The following is a 13,208-nucleotide window of genomic DNA, read 5'->3' as shown; positions in this document are numbered from 1 at the left end:
CATCACATCATCTTAACACATTTGATACTAAAAATTTGGAGAAGTGCATAAAACAGGAGACGAGTCATAACGTTAAAGGAATTTTAATCAGTCCTGAAACTCGCCACATTAAAAATCGGTATCTTTTTTTTACCACCCATTAATTTGACAGAAGTTTTTACATCATGTCTCATGATAGATCCTTGCTGATTTAAAATTGGGCATCTGATCTGAACCACTCATGATCGCTAATTCATCTCCAAAACACAGTCAAAAAAAAACGAGATCGGACAGCACATGACAGTCCACTTTTGATAGGATCAAACCTATGAGCACAAAACATTGTAGAATGAACGTAATGTAAATTAAACACAGCTTGCGGTGGCGTTAAAGCATAAAAGAGAAGAAAAGTACCATCGTTATAATCCACGGGAGACAAAGGAATTAAAAGACACACAGTCCTTGGGAGTCGTCAACCTACTAAAATATATTGGTATGCGTCAAATAGAACTACACGTTACAGTGCTAGCCACTCAATGAACACTGTGAAACCAAGCACGCGCCACTCCGTCACGAACTGAAGATCGCGACATTTAGCGACAGAGACCCAATTAAAAGGAAACGAAGACTGGACCTTGGGAACATCTACATCTACATCTATACTCCGCGAGCCACCTTACGGTGTGTGGCGGAGGGTACTTATTGTACCACTATCTGATCCCCCCTTCCCTGTTCCATTCACGAATTGTGCGGGGGAAGAACGACTGCTTGTAAGTCTCCGTATTTGCTCTAATTTCTCGGATCATTACGCGAGATATATGTGGGCGGTAGTAATATGTTGCCCATCTCTTCCCGGAATGTGCTCTCTCGTAATTTCGATAATAAACCTCTCCGTATTGCGTAACGCCTTTCTTGAAGTGTCCGCCACTGGAGCTTGTTCAGCATCTCCGTAACGCTCTCGCGCTGACTAAATGTCCCCATGACGAATCGCGCTGCTTTTCGCTGGATCATGTCTATCTCTTCTATTAATCCAACCTGGTAAGGGTCCCATACTGATGAGCAATACTCAAGAATCGGACGAACAAGCGTTTTGTAAGCTACTTCTTTCGTCGATGAGTCACATTTTCTTAGAATTCTTCCTATGAATCTCAACCTGGCGCCTGCTTTTCCCACTATTTGTTTTATGTGATCATTCCACTTCAGATCGCTCCGGATAGTAACTCCTAAGTATTTTACGGTCGTTACCGCTTCCAATGATTTACCACCTATGGCATAATCGTACTGGAATGGATTTCTGCCCCTATGTATGCGCATTATATTACATTTATCTACGTTTAGGGAAAGCTGCCAGCTGTCGCACCATGCATTAATCCTCTGCAGGTCTTCCTGGAGTACGTACGAGTCTTCTGATGTTGCTACTTTCTTGTAGACAACCGTGTCATCTGCAAATAGCCTCACGGAGCTACCGATGTTGTCAACTAAGTCATTTATGTATATTGTAAACAATAAAGGTCCTATCACGCTTCCTTGCGGTACTCCCGAAATTACCTCTACATCTGCAGATTTTGAACCGTTAAGAATGACATGTTGTGTTCTTTCTTCTAGGAAATCCTGAATCCAATCACAAACCTGGTCCGATATTCCGTAAGCTCGTATTTTTTTCACTAAACGTAAGTGCGGAACCGTATCAAATGCCTTCCTGAAGTCCAGGAATACGGCATCAATCTGCTCGCCAGTGTCTACGGCACTGTGAATTTCTTGGGCAAATAGGGCGAGCTGAGTTTCACATGATCTCTGTTTGCGGAATCCATGTTGGTTATGATGAAGGAGATTTGTATTATCTAAGAACGTCATAATACGAGAACACAAAACATGTTCCATTATTCTACAACAGATTGACGTAAGCGAAATAGGCCTATAATTATTCGCATCTGATTTATGACCCTTCTTGAAAATGGGAACGACCTGCGCTTTCTTCCAGTCGCTAGGTACTTTACGTTCTTCCAGCGATCTACGATAAATTGCTGATAGAAAGGGGGCAAGTTCTTTAGCATAATCACTGTAGAGTCTTAAGGGTATCTCGTCTGGTCCGGATGCTTTTCCGCTACTAAGTGATAGCAGTTGTTTTTCAATTCCGATATCGTTTATTTCAATATTTTCCATTTTGGCGTCCGTGCGACGGCTGAAGTCAGGGACCGTGTTACGATTTTCCGCAGTGAAACAGTTTCGGAACACTGAATTCAGTATTTCTGCCTTTCTTCGGTCGTCCTCTGTTTCGGTGCCATCGTGGTCAACGAGTGACTGAATAGGGGATTTAGATCCGCTTACCGATTTTACATATGACCAAAACTTTTTAGGGTTCTTGTTTAGATTGTTTGCCAATGTTTTATGTTCGAATTCGTTGAATGCTTCTCTCATTGCTCTCTTTACGCTCTTTTTCGCTTCGTTCAGCTTTTCCTTATCAGCTATGATTCGACTACTCTTAAACCTATGATGAAGCTTTCTTTGTTTCCGTAGTTCCTTTCGTACATGATTGTTATACCACGGTGGATCTTTCCCCTCGCTTTGGACCTTAGTCGGTACGAACTTATCTAAGGCGTACTGGACGATGTTTCTGAATTTTTTCCATTTTTGTTCCACATCCTCTTCCTCAGAAATGAACGTTTGATGGTGGTCACTCAGATATTCTGCGATTTGTGCCCTATCACTCTTGTTAAGCAAATATATTTTCCTTCCTTTCTTGGCATTTCTTATTACACTTGTAGTCATTGATGCAACCACTGACTTATGATCACTGATACCCTCTTCTACATTCACGGAGTCGAAAAGTTCCGGTCTATTTGTTGCTATGAGGTCTAAAACGTTAGCTTCACGAGTTGGTTCTCTAACTATCTGCTCGAAGTAATTCTCGGACAAGGCAGTCAGGATAATGTCACAAGAGTCTCTGTCCCTGGCTCCAGTTCTGATTGTGTGACTGTCCCATTCTATACCTGGTAGATTGAAGTCTCCCCCTATTACAATAGTATGATCACGAAACTTCTTCACGACGTTCTGCAGGTTCTCTCTGAGGCGCTCAACTACTACGGTTGCTGATGCAGGTGGTCTATAGAAGCATCCGACTATCATATCTGACCCACCTTTGATACTTAGCTTAACCCAGATTATTTCACATTCGCATTCGCTAATAACTTCACTGGATATTGTTGAATTCTTTACTGCTATAAATACTCCTCCACCATTGGCGTTTATCCTATCCTTGCGGTATATATTCCATTCTGTGTCTAGGATTTCGTTACTGTTCACTTCTGGTTTTAACCAACTTTCCGTTCCTAATACTATATGCGCACTATTTCCTTCAATAAGAGATACTAATTCAGGAACCTTGCCCTGGATACTCCTGCAGTTTACCAATATTACGTTAACTTTTCCTGTTTTTGGTCTCTGAGGACGGACGTTCTTTATCAACGATGATAATGTCCTCTCTGGTAAGCCGTCAGGTATTTTATCGTTTCGCCCAAGGGGGGGTCCCTCTAACCTAAAAAACCCCCGTGTGCACGCCACACGTACTCTGCTACCCTAGTAGCTGCTTCCGGTGTGTAGTGCACGCCTGACCTGTCTAGGGGGGCCCTACAGTTCTCCACCCAATAACGGAGGTCGATGAATTTGCAACCATTATAGTCGCAGAGTCGTCTGAGCCTCTGGTTTAGACCCTCCACACGGCTCCAAACCAGAGGACCGCGATCGACTCTGGGCACTATGCTGCAGATATTAAGCTCAGCTTGCACTCCGCGTGCGATGCTGGTTGTCTTCACCAAATCAGCCAGCCGCCGGAAGGAACCAAGGATGGCCTCAGAACCCAAGCGGCAGGCGTCATTCGTTCCGACATGTGCTACTATCTGCAGCCGGTCACACCCAGTGCGTTCAATAGCTGCCGGAAGGGCCTCCTCCACATTACGGACGAGACCCCCCGGCAAGCACACCGAGTGCACACTGGCATTCTTCCCCGACCTACCCGCTATTTTCCTGAGGGGCTCCATAACCCGCCTAACGTTGGAGCTCCCTATAACTAATAGGCCCGCCCTCTGTGACTGTCGGGACCTTGCCGGAGAATCGGCCACTGGCCCAACAGGCGAGGCATCCTGTGGTGGCTCGGAAACGATGTCATCACCACTAGGAAGCACCCCGTACCCGTTGGAAAGGGGTAAGGCAGCTGCCACGCGGCCAGATCCCACCTTCGCCTTTCGGCCAGGCACGCGCGAGCCCACCACTGTCCGCCATTCACCCTGGAGTGATGGCTGACCGGTAAGATGCTCACTGCCGGAAGACGCAGCGACATCAGGGGTTCCATGTGATTCCAAGGCCACCGAAGTAGGCATAGGTCTCACCACAGTTGCCCCAACGCCACTACGAGCCGACGCCTGCGCCTCGAGCTCGATGAGCCTAACAGACAAAGCCTCCACCTGCCCCCGAAGAGTGGCCAATTCTCCTTGCGTCCGCTCACAACAACCACAGTCCCTACACATGACTATGTTTACCCTACCCTATACGGTGACAAATTCCCAAGATAATCTTCTGATGAGCTACTCTGATAATCAAGAAACACTCACTGAAATACGAGACGCGAAAACTACGCTAGGTTTTCCCAGAAAAACTATTTAAAAGCTAAGCGCAGCAAATAAGTACAAAAACGCTTTATACAAACAGTACTCGCTGCTGCTGGTGCTCTCGCTCTGGCTGTCACAAGACAACTGCTGATTCAAGTGACTAGTGGCTAACGGCCGCGAAACAAACAAAGACGGTTTTAGGGCGCTTTCTGTTCTAAACGATCAAGAAAACACTAAGAAATCTAACACGAAAACTACGTAAAGTTTTATCAAGAACTGTTAGTTACTATGCAGAGCAGATAAACACAAATAGAATCCCTTCCTTAGTGGAAGGTCGTAAACAAAATGCAAAATAAACGCTTTATACAAACAGTACTCGCTGCTGCTGGTGCTCTCGCTCTGGCTGTCACAAGACAACTGCAGTAACAAACGGGATCTCGGCGTTAAATAACGATACAGTACAAGAGACAGAAAAAAATATTAACCATTAAACTTATGAGAAGTAAAATAAAATTAAAATTGCTTATAGCTAAGGAAACTGAGCTACCTGGTTCCATCCATAACAAGATAATAGAACTCTACTGAAGTCTTAGTTCTTGATGGCAAAAAGCGTTAAACCAATAAATATATATATATATATATATATATATATATATATATATATATATACTGATACTGAAATACAATTATTTTAGGTTTGGAGATGCTACTTACATCCAGGAAGATTGTCATGTGCTGTCCGGTCTCGTCTTTTGACTGTCCCTTGTACATGTATTATTGAACATGCATGGTTCGGATCGGGTGACCATCTGACGTTTCATCCAAGGTTTTACTGAGTAGTGACACGATTTAAAATCCTGTGTCGGACCGGGATTCACGGGAAGAATGAAGACACGGGAACCTTACTTCTCACGACCAATGCTGTTACCAACTGAGCTAGCTGGGCACGACTTACGACCCGCCATCACATCTTTACTTTAACCAGTACCTATCCCCGACATTCCAAACTTCAAGAAGTTCTCTTAGACTCCAACGGTAGTTGGACTTTTTAAGGAGACGAACCGGCAGAGTTAGAATCCTTTGGGAGAGGAGGTGACAGCATATTTTTTTTCTTTTTTTGTGCTGTAGGTATAAATATAATCCTAGATGAAGACAGCGATTTTGACTGCTCTCACAGATTGTGAACAATGAAGGGATTACTGAAGGGGCAGAGATGAGGTTTAGTGGAGGAGTACGTCACATTTTAAATTGAAGTACAAGAGCTCTGTTTGTGGTTTATCAAACTGGCAAACTTTCTGGGACAAATGTAGGCAATTTTGTGAGTGTAAAGATTCTCTTTCTTTTGACTGTGATACTGATCCTTTTCTTCTATAAATAAGTTGGCGGTGACCAGAACCGAGGGCGTTTAGGTGGAAACGACAAGCGGACCAGTGGTCGGATTTGGAATCTTCAGACCACTGTCTCGTAACAAAAGGGCTCAGCTCACTAGTGCAGAAACAGAGTAAATAACTTCGTCTCGCTGGTTAAAGAGAAGGTGGTGACCCCTATAAAAACTATTATACAAAGGACTAAAGAAGAGTAATTAGATGCGTTCATAAAATGTTATCGCTGCCGATTGTGTGTGCCTCTGGACTACGAGAAATAGCAGCAGTGGACGTCTTTCGATGATGCAGAAGTATTAACATTTAAGGAGTTGACACAAATCGTAATGTCAATAACGTTAGATGGGTGGTCATCTACAACAAATTACACGTAAGACATATAACACTCAAATCGCCGAAATGGCTTCAATTTCAAGACGTGCACCACACTGGTGGTCACACGAACTAATGAATAAATTACGTGAAATACTGTCAGATGTGAATTTTCTCTGTGTAAGTCATATTCAATGTTTTCAAGTTTACGACCCTAATTAAACATCAATATCTCTCTAAAAAGTACGTTGTCAATAAAAGTAAACAATAATTAACGAAATTTGTATTAATTTTCTTGGTTGTCATAAAGTAAACTTGTATTGACCATCACACAATTATCAAAACAGTCTTAAGTTTACTAGGAAACTGGAAAGGGATCTTTAATATATGATCGAACAGCGTTTTATGTATATACACTTTTATCTTAGAAACAACGCAGTTCTACTTAGGTTCTAACTTTTATACAGATTTTTTTATACCGTCTACAAATGTAGCTTCTGTTAATCCTCACTGTAAGTCACGATCCTCATTGAAGAGGGACGATGACAAAGGAGCTCACAAAATTTTTAACTGCTTGCACTTAATAAGGGCATATGTTGACAATATGGTAATTTTCTGGCGACGTATTACACTTGATATGCATTCACAATGAATGGCTGGCACAAGGGAAAGGAATACGGAGCGAAACATAGTCATGTTCTTCGTTCAAAGCCGAAGCCTGTTTCGATGTCCATTGAGCGGCCCCTAGGCGGTAAATATTACTGCTCAACAATTGCGGATATGCAGTAAAATTGAAAGTGTGGAAGCTAGCTTGTGAGGTCGTTCAGTAATACTGGGTGTATGAACAACTTTTGAAATATATTGCTTGACGTGAGAACTGTTGTGCCGCCTATGGGTAGTATTGATGATAATCTTCAAAATAAGAAGCAAGTTGATTCATATTAAAGTGCGTCGACATGTACAAATCACTGTCAGCATTACGAGATGTTAGAGCAGATAAATACGAAAAGTGGAAAATTACGGATTATTATGAATTGTTGATCATTAAATACAGACGGCAATAAGAGACAAAATCATCTTAAAAATTATTCTTTAAGAACAAACTTCAGAACGGATATTAAATGAATAAGAGACTCAAAGAATACGTTTGTTTTCGACTTGTTGCAATGTGCAAGGACCATTTAACTTAGGATACGAGAAATAAACATCAGTATATCTTCTTTCTAAGTATGCTATCAATGCCAAAATGTTATGATAACGATTTGCCTCGTCCCTCAAAATTCCAAATTTTCGTGAATGATTGACGCTTCTTATACCAATTTTTCAGTCACCTTTTTTCTTTTTCTTGCACTAATGTACAGCAATCACCACGTCAACAGCTCCTTCGCCGTTCAATAATTCGAGCCAGGCTTAATATTCCGCGCTGTTAGCGTACATTTTTATTGAGCAATCTAAGAATTTGAATAATATTACGCTACATTATAATACAATAATACTGACCGTCTAGGGCTTGCTTTAGGATAAAAGAGATTCCCTTTTGGTGTGTTGATTAAATTATTTTTGATTTGAAAACCACGAATTTCAGTTGATTCCTGAAAATATTATTTAAAGTATATTTGTTATAACTGGTAGAGGAACATAGGTTTCTTGGGTAATTTGTGCATATCTCATATTTAGCCGAATAACTTCTAACATGGATGTGTTAAGAGTAAATTTTACGTTTCTACCGTAATCGCGAATCACAAAAGCGTAAGAAATTTATTCGGTGTCAACAATTTGTATACTTTTTCCTAGCTGAACATCCAAATTGTGATAAATATAGTGAGAGTTTTTGTTAAATTAGTGACACTTGCTGCTAGGTAAATTCCACGCAAACTGTGGGCGCTGTGACTGATGGAAGAAGAGACCGTAAAAGGCCTATACCGTCGCTGCCACCGAGCCGAGTGTCAACTTCGTTTTCGCAGACAGTATCATGCGAACTTCCGAGAGACGTTGGATCCATAATTGTTAGAGAATCATTACATTTCTGTTGGCTTTCAGCATTTTTACCCTCTTCGAACTCGTACCTTAGGTTACGGAATACTATGGTATCACTGAAATTATCGTAAACGCATATCACCATTTCTCTAAAAATGACGCGGAGCTAAGTAGCTCCCAGCGAACATTAAAAACGACTTATCGCAGTAATAGAGGCTAATAATACAAATATTTGAACCCGACACACGGCATTAATAACGAGAAAAGAATGCGGGCCTGCTCAGCAGAGACACGCAACAATGTTGTCGCACGTCGCAGGCAGTTGGCTCGAGCCGTTGGCCGCTGTCTAAAAATGAAATTGGCTGGCGTTCTAAAGTACACCGATCGACTACTGCAGGTAACTGCGCCTTTTCCACGTGTCGTTTTACATTCGAGAGACGGCTATCTGCGGGCAAAATGTACACAACTAGGAATCACGAACGTCCGTATACAGTTTAAAAAAATGGAAAAGAAATTATATACTGTATTAACCGAAGTCTGAAAATGCGCCGTTTGTTTCGGTACAATAGGCGTCAGTCGAAACCACACACTACATAGTCATTGGCGTCCGTAATAAGGGGGGGGGGGGAGGGGAGGGGAGGGAGGACAGGAGGGGGTACTGTAATCTTGAGAACAAGGATTCTCATGGAGTTTTGGAAGTACTTTCTCATGGTTCTGCTAAACCTTGCATTTAGTCAGTTCTACAGAATTTAGTTCTTGTGGCCCGCAACGTTTCGAAACTGACCAACTAATTTAGGTAAAAAAAATGGCAATTTTAGAGTCGTGCCGCCGCCCGTCCCCCTCGCGCCGTTCCTGCATACAGTATAGATAGTATACTTTGGTAAGAAGAGAGCATGGCGGAGGAAAATTGAGGGGGGGGGGGGGGGAGGCGGTAGCATAGTTCTCAGAATATAACGAATATTTATGCAGGAGAGACGCGACTTGGCGATTACTCTTAGTGTTTTGGTCCACATAATTTTCACCGCTTTGTATGTATGTACCGTTGACAGTTTTATTTCAGGTTGGGCAGATGAACACCATCAGAAGTGACTAATTACAGGAAGATGTTATTGTACAGTTGATCAAATTTGAGTAATGTTAACCCATACGTACGGTGCCATGGAAAGTATATTAGCCAATGGTTATCACACAACAGCAAACACGGAAACAAGCATATTAATTTATTTAGTCTTTTTTCTTTTTAGGACGAATAAATAAATTAGTCTTATATTATACACAACATAATTTCGCCAAATACAGACTTTCTACTCTTTGTGCTTACATATAGGCTATCAGATATGCAAACCTGAAATACATTATCATGAAAACGTTACACAAAAGTTAGTAAAACTCGATCATTGCACAAAATAAAAACACGGAACAAAAATTCAAATTACGATAACATCGACACAAAATATCACGTCACTTTAGATAATAAGAATTGAGTGATCTAATACGGGTAAAAATTGTTTACTGGTTGCAGCACACGTGTCTAGCTGTGAATTTGCCTCTATTTCCGTAAATATAACTCTGATCATCCTTAAAAAAAAAAAAAATCATGCGGCTTAGCTATTGGCGGTTTCTGTGAAAAGTACTTTTTGTCAGTTTCGATGAAAATCGAAGTTTTAATTTCTGATAAACCTTCCACATGGACCGAGTAGACTATAATAGTTATTTGTCTTCTGTTCTTGACGCAAGTTAATGTCTTCGAATGACTTTTTGTTACAGAAGCATTCCGCTTTCGGGTAGTAAGGCAAGACTTCGATCAGCGCTAACGCAAAGATCTTTAGAGATTACACTGCAACAATGTTAGTATCAAGTGAACATAATGTTGTCTGCACCGCTTTCTCAACGATAAAAATATTACTACTTTGAATCTTGAACATAAATAGTGAGAAAGTTCACCCTCTCTCGCTTGTGCATTTTGTCGTAATAGAATGTGGTAATAGTTATTACATACATTTTAATGTAACAACAAAGCCCACAATGTGCTACATACACCTCAAAATACAACCATAAAGACGTTGCCAAAAACTATTAGGTATTCTACCTGATTAAAAAAAAAAAACAATTCTGTGTGTAACAATAGAAACGCTACTATGAATACATTTATCATCTACGGAGTACAGACACACAGTTATAGCTATAAATACGAAATACGCCTAGTTCAGAGCAGTAGTGAGGTAGTACTTACATAACGTATTAGTTTTCCGGGGTTTTAAGCTGGCAATTTCTTCGAATTATGTTAAAACAATTCACCAAACCGGTCAAGGTCCAAGTAACGTAGCTCGAATACAAACTTATACTATCTTAATTACACTGACACTGGGTATGTTTGGTGCACTTGGTACGGTAACGGCACTTCTTGCTAAGGGGTACAAAACGCTAATTTCATGAAAACTTTTTTTTTTTTTGTTAAGGACTGTTAAGTAAAGGGAACTCGGGAACATTCCATTCTGAAGAGAAAGCCTATTTGCTTTCTCTCGAAGTAAATTATACTTATGAACCTAAACGCGATTCGCTCAATTTCGTTTCTAAGCGTGCTAACTACGTTACTGTTCCTGACGGGGATCTAAATGGAACTCACGAGTGCTACGCTCAAATCTGCGGAGGCTGCCAGCAAGGCTCCTGCGTAGTTTCTCCGTTTCCCACATAGATGGCAGGAACATCTCAGCGTTATCTTACGGCGTGGAAGCCATATTATACGAAACAGCTTATACAATACATAAATGTAACTTTGTTTAGTTAGAAGTAGTTGATACAATCAGCATAAATAAATATCTCTTACATCTACGACAAGTTTGTGGCTGCTGTGATGGACGACCATTTCCTTACAATCCCCCCGCCCCCTTCTTTTTTTTCTCCTGCAGAAAGCTTAGAAGATTACAAGAAAGGGTTTGTAGTTCCTCAAATGAGTTGAAAAATTTACGCTGCTGTTATTTTCCTTGGTTTTGAGATTGTTTCGCCGCTTACCCCTGTAAACGAAGATGTATTTTACTTTATTCATGACGTGGAGATCAACTGATGCCTGTCAATAACATGTAACTATGTTGCTGTTCTTAATTACTCACTTCATTTCCGCACTTTGCGTCAGTGCAGCAACATAAGAAGTGGTCCCATTACTTAAAGGCATCACTGTCACCTGCGCAAATTTGTCTGAGATTACATAAGAAATGATTGAATTTTTGCTTCATCTGAAACGGGCAGAGAGAAAAAAAAAAAAAAAAAAGCTTTGTGAGCATTAATGGCTATCGTATGTTGCAAACGGCAAGTTATGCACTGTTTTCAACAAAAACAATCACAGTAGGTTAGATTACGTATAACAACAGGGTGAAATATTGGTAAGAGTTCAAGTGTTTCAGAGCAGACAGTTCAGTGCACATTGCTGAACATCGGATTCTACAGTACATTCCCATGTTGGCCCAGTGATAATGTCAGTTATGTGCATAGAATCGAGATTGGTCCGTGGTTCAATGAAAGCGTGTCGCCTGAATCACATTTCTTGTTACAGAATAAGCCATCATCCAGACAAACAACTGCTCGAAACGTGCACTGCGCCGACGATGATGGCCTTTGAGGTCACTATTATGCTATGGGGAACTTTCACCTGTGGCAGCAAGAAAAGGCACCATGACAGCTGTGGGCTATATGAATGCTTGATGTCTTTCCTGAAAGTGATGGCATCTTCTGGCTGGACAACTGTGTCAAGGCCAAAATCATGCTACAGGTGTCTGAGGAGCATAGTAGTGACCTCATTTGATGGTTGGCTGCCAGATTTGACTGACTGGAACCAGATGGAACACTGCTGGTGCCAACTGCATACTCACTACTACCAGCCCATAATTTTTGGAAATTGCGTAAACAGTGCACAGAAATGTGGTCGAAGTATCTCTGGAAACCTACCTCAAATACTATCCTCTCCTGTGCATCCTGTCTCTTCTGCAGAAGTTACAGGATCTGTCATTTGTCCACTTGACTGTGAATGGCATATCAATGGTAGATCTAGGTGTCCTGTAAAAGGTGGCAGGGACCAGGGAGGGCTCAGGTTTTGTACCAATCTACCTGACCAATACATTTGAGGTGCTATCTTTCACTGAAACTGAGCTAGTGGGTCTCACTTCATCTGTATTGGGGAATCCTGTTTTGCCTGGCGTCAAGAGCAGCCAGACACAAAAGGGTAGGGAACTATTAATTGTCAGCAGTTGAAATATACAGCAAATGATGGTACCCCTTAGGGAAATGGTAGCAAAGGACAAGAAAGAGCACCAGGTGCACTCAGTGTGCATTCCTGAGTGCTCATTGAACATGAAGAGGTTATTTCAACAGCCATTGAGCGAACAGGGTGCAATCAACTGCAGATTGTGGCCTATATCTGTCACCTGGGCTCCAAGATCATACTTGGGGCATTCCAGTGACTGGCAGAGAAGGTTGAGAAGACCAGCCTTGTACATGGAGCTTCAATGAAGCTCACAATTTGCAGCATTTTCCCTAGTGGAAGGGCTGAACCAGAGACTCACAAACTAGGCTGAGACTTCCTCCTAAATGGGTCAGGTGTGCACTACACATCAGAGGCTACTACTCACATAGCTTACTGTGTGTAGATTGCACACAAGGGATATTTAGATTAAGTGACTGTCCATCCAATCCAGATAACGGGAGCTGTAGGAAAGCCATAAAAATCAGTGTAAGATCGAAAGAAATGCCTCCCAAAGGCAAGAGTAGTAGAGTCCTACTGGTTAATGTTGAATCATTTGCAACAAAGTTCCAGAGTTGAAGCACTCCTGAAAAGCAGTAAAGCTCACATAATACTAGGTACATAATACTGGTTCTGAAATTTATAGTAGCAAGACTTTTAGGGAAAATATGATTGTATATCGAAAGGATAGGCAAATGGGAAATGGAGGTGGTGTATTTG

The 13,208-nt window shown here is 41.5% G+C and overlaps 1 protein-coding gene across 3 annotated transcripts in view; it reads right to left on the bottom strand.

The window, feature by feature from the left end:
- The window catches only part of LOC126161334 (trichohyalin), a 447,594-nt gene extending 436,738 nt beyond the window's left edge, over positions 1-10,856 (bottom strand). For all 3 annotated transcript variants that reach the window (XM_049917093.1, XM_049917095.1, XM_049917094.1), the window contains exon 1: positions 10,488-10,856. The gene's annotated coding sequence lies outside the window, so the exon portion shown is untranslated. The remainder of the gene's footprint in view (positions 1-10,487) is intronic.
- Positions 10,857-13,208: the final 2,352 nt, after the last annotated feature.

Source organism: Schistocerca cancellata, chromosome 2 (assembly GCF_023864275.1).
Source record: "Schistocerca cancellata isolate TAMUIC-IGC-003103 chromosome 2, iqSchCanc2.1, whole genome shotgun sequence".
Classification (NCBI taxonomy): domain Eukaryota; kingdom Metazoa; phylum Arthropoda; class Insecta; order Orthoptera; family Acrididae; genus Schistocerca; species Schistocerca cancellata.
Note: the sequence above shows the minus strand (reverse complement) of the source record. Positions and strands in the feature narration are given on the sequence as shown.